This window comes from Lampetra fluviatilis, chromosome 3, assembly GCF_964198595.1.
Source record: "Lampetra fluviatilis chromosome 3, kcLamFluv1.1, whole genome shotgun sequence".
In the NCBI taxonomy this organism is placed as follows: Eukaryota; Metazoa; Chordata; class Hyperoartia; order Petromyzontiformes; family Petromyzontidae; genus Lampetra; species Lampetra fluviatilis.
In genome coordinates this window covers 5,645,961-5,653,543 of record NC_136277.1, presented here as the reverse complement: position 1 = coordinate 5,653,543, position 7,583 = coordinate 5,645,961, and the positions used below count along the sequence as shown (strand labels likewise).

General features: G+C 46.8%; 1 protein-coding gene and 1 long non-coding RNA gene across 2 annotated transcripts in view; both read left to right on the top strand.

The window, feature by feature from the left end:
- Window positions 1–1,984: 1,984 nt before the first annotated feature.
- LOC144948876 (uncharacterized) lies at window positions 1,985–3,893 on the top strand. The gene is made up of 3 exons (XR_013640204.1): window positions 1,985–2,038; window positions 3,164–3,194; window positions 3,783–3,893. It is a non-coding gene; the product is annotated as an uncharacterized LOC144948876 (long non-coding RNA).
- A 2,156-nt stretch (window positions 3,894–6,049) lies between these two features.
- The window catches only part of LOC144948870 (uncharacterized), a 39,082-nt gene continuing 37,548 nt past the window's right edge, over window positions 6,050–7,583 (top strand). The window contains exon 1 of the mRNA XM_078878569.1: window positions 6,050–6,157. The gene's annotated coding sequence lies outside the window, so the exon portion shown is untranslated. The remainder of the gene's footprint in view (window positions 6,158–7,583) is intronic.

Sequence of the window (7,583 nt, the reverse complement as noted above, 5' to 3'; positions counted from 1 at the left end):
TGCCAAGGAAAAATAGGAAAGTTTTTTTTTGTGGAGTTTTGCAAATGCTGATGGAAATTGTCTCCCATTTCTTCAATCCTCCGTGTAATTGTAGGTCCTTAAAGACTCGCTGTACTAAATAAATCGGCCTTCTCTGGACACATCTCTTTGGCAACAGAAAGAAGGCATTCTTTAACAAATTCTCCCTCAACGAATGGTCTGCCAGTGCACACTATTAGCTTGGCAACTTGAAAACTTGCTCGCAGTGATGAAATATTTAGCTGCTTCTGCTTCACAAAAGTATTTTGCTGAGTTGTTAATGTATTTTTCAGTTTTAATATTTTATCTTTTCTCACTTCTCCGACCAAACAATCATATTTATCTTTATGTTGAGTTTCATAGTGTCGATGTAAATTGTATTCTTTGAACACAGACACTATATTCTGGCATATCAGACACACAGCTCTTTCCTTGTACTGCATGAAAAAGTAATCATAAGTCCACTGTTTTTTGAATATCCTACACTCCGAGTCAATTTTTCTCTTTCTTGACATCATTGTTTCCTAGGGAGTCAAAATTGCTATTAGTAAAATACCAATATATATACAGCGCTACAAAAACAATATACCAGCAATAACTTTGCCCACACAGAGACATACAGACTGCACTGCCCATCAATGCAGTCTGATTGGGGGAACTCCGCTTTTACCCCAGGCTCACACTGGTGCGGGTGCCATTAAAAAGTGAATTACACCTGCAGTTTTGTTCACAGATCGCAGTGCGATCTGCGAACTCGCATAGGAATCTGATCGCATGGGGGAGAAGACCCATGCGATCCGATTCCACTGCAGGAAAAAAGAAGGCACATGTACCTTTTTTCTTCCGAATCTAATGCAAGTTCAGCCATACAAGCATATGGCTGAACTCGCACTGCTCAGAGATCGCAACAGTATGAACCAGGGCTTACACAACATACAACATATAACCTCATATAATTGAATAGCAATCAGAATATAAATGCACTTACTGTCATTTAAATTGGGTTTCCTACTCCTCGACTGTCTGTCACTGACCAGCACGGGAAAACAGCAGGCAGCTCCTCCAGAGATCGAAGATCACTCTGTTATTACCCCTCTATCATTTACTCAGCACACGGGAATATCACTGGGAGTGGAGCCGAGGGGCAAGTGAGGGAGCTGAGGGAGGGAGAGCCAGTCAAGCGCAGCCAGGGGAGGGCTGGCAGCCTTAGGCCTGGGGGGCAAGTCCAGTCAATTGGCCCATTGAACCATTCACCAGCGCAGCCCAATGAGTGCCCACCGCCGCAGCTCAATCATTGCTCACCAGCGCAGCCAAATCAGTGCTCGCCACGGCAGCCCAATCAGTGCCCACCACCGCAGCCCAATGAGTGCTCACCAGCGCAGCCCAATGAGTGCTCACCAGCGCAGCCCAATTAGTGCTCACCAGCGCAGCCCAATTAGTGCTCACAAGCGCAGCCCAATTAGTGACCATGGGCCGGATAAATGCCCTCAGTGGGCCGCATGTGGCCCGCGGGCCGTAGTTTGAGGACCCCTGCTGTAGAGGGTTGTAGATGCAATCACGAAGAGGAAGTGATGATTGTTACACATGGGCAAGACAGCTATTGGAGGCAGCACCTAGAAGACTTTAGACCAGATGATGAGACAATGTAATAAACACATTAGAAGGCAGGTGTCAACTTGATTATTGCAGCAAATTTGTCAAAAGGAAGGAATTGATTGTGGGTTGTGACCAATGTAGTACACAGAGGCACTTGAACCTGGGAACCCTTTGATCAGCAGATGATAATTATGGTAATGATGATAATGGTACAAAGCCTTATACCTACAGAGCATTACACCCATAGAGCCTCATCCCCACAGGCAATGCAGTCCCGTAGTGCTGTCTGTACTGCTGCGTGTGTTGACAATCCTGGCTATGTGCACTCTGCACGAGTTTGTTCGCTGATTCCACTCTGTGCTTTATCCCAGCAGGAGCCAGCGCTGCATACAGAGAAGCTGATGTCTCAAGCCCTAAAATGACGGTGAGGTCTGCAGCAAAATTCCATGATCTAGCAGAAGCACAGCCTAACTTCCCTAGAAATATTTGTATTTATATTGAAGCAAACCTACAGCCTGAGCTGTCCCCATATAAACCCTCGGCAGGTTAATTCCATGGGGTAGTTACTCAATCAAGTGGTAGGGTGTTTGCTGCTTGTTGCAGAGGTTCAAAGTTCAAATCCAGCGGCCGCTCTGATTAATACTGTTGGTGCATTAGCTGAAAAAATTAACCCGTTAAAACAAAGTTTTTCACTATAAATCCTTTATATGCGTGGCGGTTAGAGTACTCTCGTCCTCTGGCTTGAGATGGCTGCCACCTATGGATCAGATGATTGCCTGCCACCATTAAGCAATTGGTAATTAAATATAAAAAAAAAATTCCTAAAAAGTGTAAAATTTTTGAAAAAAATTTTCACTAAAATTAATTGTCACACACAACGAGTCTGTGTGGAAAATGTCAGCTCGATTGGATCACGGGAAGTGGGTTAAATAACGACTGAAAGATTTGCACGGTCGTAAGCGCGCAAGCAAGCAAGCAAGCGCACAAGCAAGCAAGCAAGTGAACTTAATATAAAGGATTTAAAAATATGTGGCGCTTGCTTTACAGTGGACATTGAAGATCCCGTAGTCTACATTTCCTACATTTCTGAAATTGGAATATACATAGCATTCATCATCTCCTTCTGTGGGGTGCCACGGTGGTTAGATGTTATTTCTATCACCTGGTATGCAGGAGCTCGTGGGTTCTATCATGACCCTGAGGTCGATATATTTGGAGTTTGCCTGTTCTTTCCATGGTCGCATGTATTTTTCTCTAGGCCCTCCAGTTTTTCCCTGCATGTTTAGAAACATGCATTTAGATTATTTGGCTTATATAAATTTCCACATGATAAGCTGCTTCGTTGTGCTATCTTTTGTGGCCAGATCTCCTCTGAAAATAGCTATATAGTTCAGTGGCCTTTACCTGGTATATATTATAGTAGTTTATTTTGATTGTGAAAACTCAGCAGGACCCTCCTGGGTAAACAAGTGTGATAATTATGCAATTCCTTTTCGGTTTTTTTTATCATTTCCTGTTGCCTAATTATTATTTCTTCATTTCATTTCAGCTTCCCCGTGCTCCAGAGAAGAAAGAGAAAGGTACGCACCACGGGGCTTTGTTCAGGTTCACGGAGCCCACGGGAGGAATTCACCTTCTCCACGTGCCCAGTGCAGTGAGCACAGCGCCATTCTTGATCGGCCTCCATTGCCACTACTGTTACTTGCGAACATTTACTGCAGCCTGGCTTCAGATCTTCTGAATTCATGCGAGAGACTCGGACAACAAAATCACGTTGAGCCTGGTGTGGTGGAATGCACCCTGTAGTCCCGCTGCTTGGGGCTGTGGGGTGAGAATCACACAGACTTGTGAGTCTCCCACACCTGCTTGGCTGCAACCAAATGGCAGTATGGCAAGTGAATCCATCTGCGTGGAGCTTTCAGTGGTGTTCCTGCATATGTATTTGGATTTCTGTGGGTACTCTGGCTTCCTCCCGCATGCCAAATAATGAACTGACCAAACAAAGGGTATAATTGTCATTGGGTTAGCTGACTTGTGCGACGTTTGCACATTGCATGTCAGTTGGCTTCTCCCCGCCTCTATGTGAGGCAGGGAGAATCCCAGGCTGTGCGAGGAGAGATTCCCACGTGAGCATTTTGCACCCCCCCCCTCTCTCGCTCTGGCTTCAGAATTCATCGGGTGTGGAGTCAAGGAGAGCAGCCTCTCACGCCCAGTCAGGCACTGGCCAAAGAGCGGCGATGACCATATGTACATCCCCTACAAGGTGTCCAAGGACTTCTGTAAGTGTTGCATTGACCTCATGAACTGTCAGTGCGTTAGTGCTCTGTGGCAGAACTTATTTAACGTTTTTTTTGTTTTCTTCTAAGCAACACCGTAGTCTCATCATGATAGCTGAGTTTGAGAGGCTGATTACCTCAATGTACATTTCCATTTTTATGGGAATAATCTCGATAACTCGTATTTACAAGTGTTGCCACTGTCCTGGTTCAAGTTTGTTGGATCGTTTACCTGCACTCGTCACGCGTGCTGTGAGCCCTGCCCACACGCATGTCGCTTGTGGGAGAGCGGCAGGCAACCTCGCTCCTATGACCACGCCCTGTGTGGGCGATGCCACATGGACCGTACCCCTGCATACGGGGTCCGCGGTTACTCTGAACGGTCACTTTGCCTGCACGATGTTTTCTTGAACATGCTGTGATATCCACTTTGATGATCACAAATTTACTTTGCATTATAATGTTTGGTGAATATGAAAATGCACATTGACTATGATAAGGGATGAACACATTGTAGAATATACATATTTCTAACATCGTTATTGCATGATTCATGTCTCAGAACATTGTTTACCTCAATAAAACTAGTAATTAACATTTTTCAGTTACTGCCATTAAGTTTGCAAAGATAAATTATTAAGGCGTCATTACGTATGCCTCGATCACTGAAATACGTTTACAAGTCTGTGTGTAATGTGTTACTTTGTTCTAAACATATCCCTGCCCATAACAGTGAAGACATGACTGTCCCCCACTAGATTTTGATTTTCTGTGTGGACCTAAAGCTAGCATCTGGCTGTTTGAGGAGAGGGGCTGTGGGGAGGCTCTGGGTGGTTGTGACATTCGAGAGACAGCTTCAGCACTCGTGCACTGGGACACAGCCTTGCGTGTGGATACAAAGAGACCCAGTGCTCCACAGGGCGGTGTGGGTCACCCTCTTGACTCAACGTTGTGTTCACTAAACCCATAGACAGCACTCGTGCGCTGGGACACAGCCTTGTGTGTGGATACGAGGAGACCCAGTGCTCCACAGGGCAGTGTGGGTCACCCTCTTGACTCAACGTTGTGTTCACTAAACCCATAGACAGCGTAGGGACAGTCAAACATGAAGTCTTCACAATGGATGATGGCTCCTGGGAGACGTGGAGTGTGCGGACAGTGCAGGCTTGTTAGCGAGGAGCGTGGCTGGAGCAGCTCAGGGCATTGTTGGTCACTGGGTCTGACACTGGGCTCTCAGCGTGAGCTTCCCTAACACGGAGCTGATAGTGGCGGTAGTGCAACGGTTAGCGCATTGTGCTACAACCCCCGCAACCCGAGTTCGATTCTCGCTCACGCCTAATACCAGTGACTGTTATCTGAACTGGTCCTGGGCCATCGCCCCTAGGGAGACAAAGGCGGCCGGGTGTGGTGATGGCCACCCACCCCCTCGTGTGACTCACCGGCCTTCATAAGTGCTCGCTAACAGCACTTGCCCCAACAGTTTGTTAATAGACTATACGGGGGTCTTTGTCTTTGTCAGAGTTGGTCTTCAACAAAAGGAGAGAAAAAAACTCTTCGTCTTCGAACACAGGAGCCTGCAGACGATGCTAGGAATATCATGGATGTAGACAACTTATTTAGTTTCATTGTGAATCCGTAAATATTCAAAGTGCAACAGGAAGGTTGTGATGGGTGGGACACCTGTGCAGGGTGGAAGGGGTCTCGTTACAGTGAAAGCGACAAGACAGAGGTCAGTGAATAAAAGGAGACCAGCAACCACATGGTGGAGATGTTGAAGGTCGCGTGTCCACCTTACAACAACTGCAGGATCTAGCAGAAGGAAGTGATGATGAGGTGTGGAGACATTAGCGGTATTGTTCATGGTCACCTGAGCCTCCTTTAGACACGCTTGGAAATGACGCTCTGCTATCATCCAATGTCAGCTGCCACAATTCCACTGAACAATTTCCTAATACCCGCATGAGAAATAGGCCCTGGTTTCATGAGCCCGAGCTTGTGCAAGTTAGTGCAAAGCATTACAATGAGTATTCATTAATATCAAGGTGTTTGAACCCCCTATGATGTGAATTAATCAGTGAATATTTATGACAAACTATGCATGAGCATTGCAATGAAGTTCACTGCTATGAAATGTCTCACCGTCTTGCAGATGACCACTATGTGAAAGCCATCGAGCAGGCTGTAGAGGAGTTTGAGAAGAAAACCCATATGCGATTCCGCCCTCATGGCAAAGAGACGGACTTCATTCACATCCAGGCCTTGTAGGGGTGAGGATTTCGCATCCATATCCACATACTGTACACCACTTCAGCAATCCACAGCCATTACTCACATTTACAATTCTTATCCAGCACTCAATTCATTTTGACATCCATAATTCACATGCTCTATTCACATCATCTGCTTGCATCTATTTACTTCAGTCAATGGTCAAGTCAGTTTAATAATCAAGACAATTCACAATCAGGGCTATTAATATCTGTGAGCAATGGCTGCCATTGCGAGCCAGCCTGTGTAACGTGTGCAATATCTGCCGTTTTTTACAGCTGTGTAAGTGTGAGACCTTAAATGCGCTGCCACTGGGCTCAGAGCTCTCTGGGGCTTTGATGGAGCTGTGCGGTGCTAGTGTTGTGTTGTCTGCAACTTGCTGGGACTGTGCTGTAGTGGTACTGAGTTCTCTGTGGCTTGTTGGGGCTGGGTATTGCCAGTGCCGTCCCCCTCTGTGCGACCTTTGGGATAGGTGTAATCATTGTGGTTGGGGTGGATTGTGTGATTCTGACAGTGGACTGCAGCTGATCTTGCATCCGCTGTGTAATTGGGGGGTTTGTTCTTCGGATGTGTTGGTATTGAGCTTCAGTGGCTCAGCCTGAGTTAGTAGAGTTATCAAATCTCTCCTGCATTTTTTAACTCCTCTCTTACTTTTTGTCTTGATGATCCTGTTGTTCTCTGAGTCTAGCATAGTGCTCTGCGATGCACTGCATGTGTAATATAGTTGAATACTCTTGGACGCCGGGGTTGGAGACACACGTATTTATTCCGAGATATTTGGCACAATCACGGACATACAACACTGGAGGGGGTATCGGCCCCCTCACCCGGCTAGCTGGGAATAGACTTGCTAGCTATGTCTAACCTACCTCCTAGTCCTCCACTAACGGGCTAGGGGAGGCTATCTGGCCCGACACTGGTAAGTCGGGCTCACGGTACCCAGAGTCCCAGACCAGCTCTGATAAGAGCACCGGCTCTGGCTTTCGGGACCACGCCACTGGCTCGGTCCTGTGCGGCCCTGATAAGGGCGGCGACCCAGGGGAGTCCAGGGCTCTATCTAGACGATCTTCGGTCTTCACTGGTTTAGCTTTAACATTATGCCCCGAGCTCTCCGGCTCATCCCCTTTTATACCAAAACCCCCCGCTGAGGGGTGGGGCCCTGGGGGATCACAACTCCGGGTCAGCCCCCCAGGCTGCCCGGTGCGGACGTCGTTGAGAGCCTCCCCGTGCACTCACGTAGCCCCGCCCACTGTGTTTGTTTCCCGTGTGATCCCATGTATACAGCCCCTCCGTAACACCCCTACACATGTAAGCACTCTATACATCTAATAATTACTGGTTATTGATAGTTTTTACATCTGGCCACTAGTTATTTATTTCTTTTTTTTGCAAACGGCATATGCAGCATTCTGTGAAGGACATATG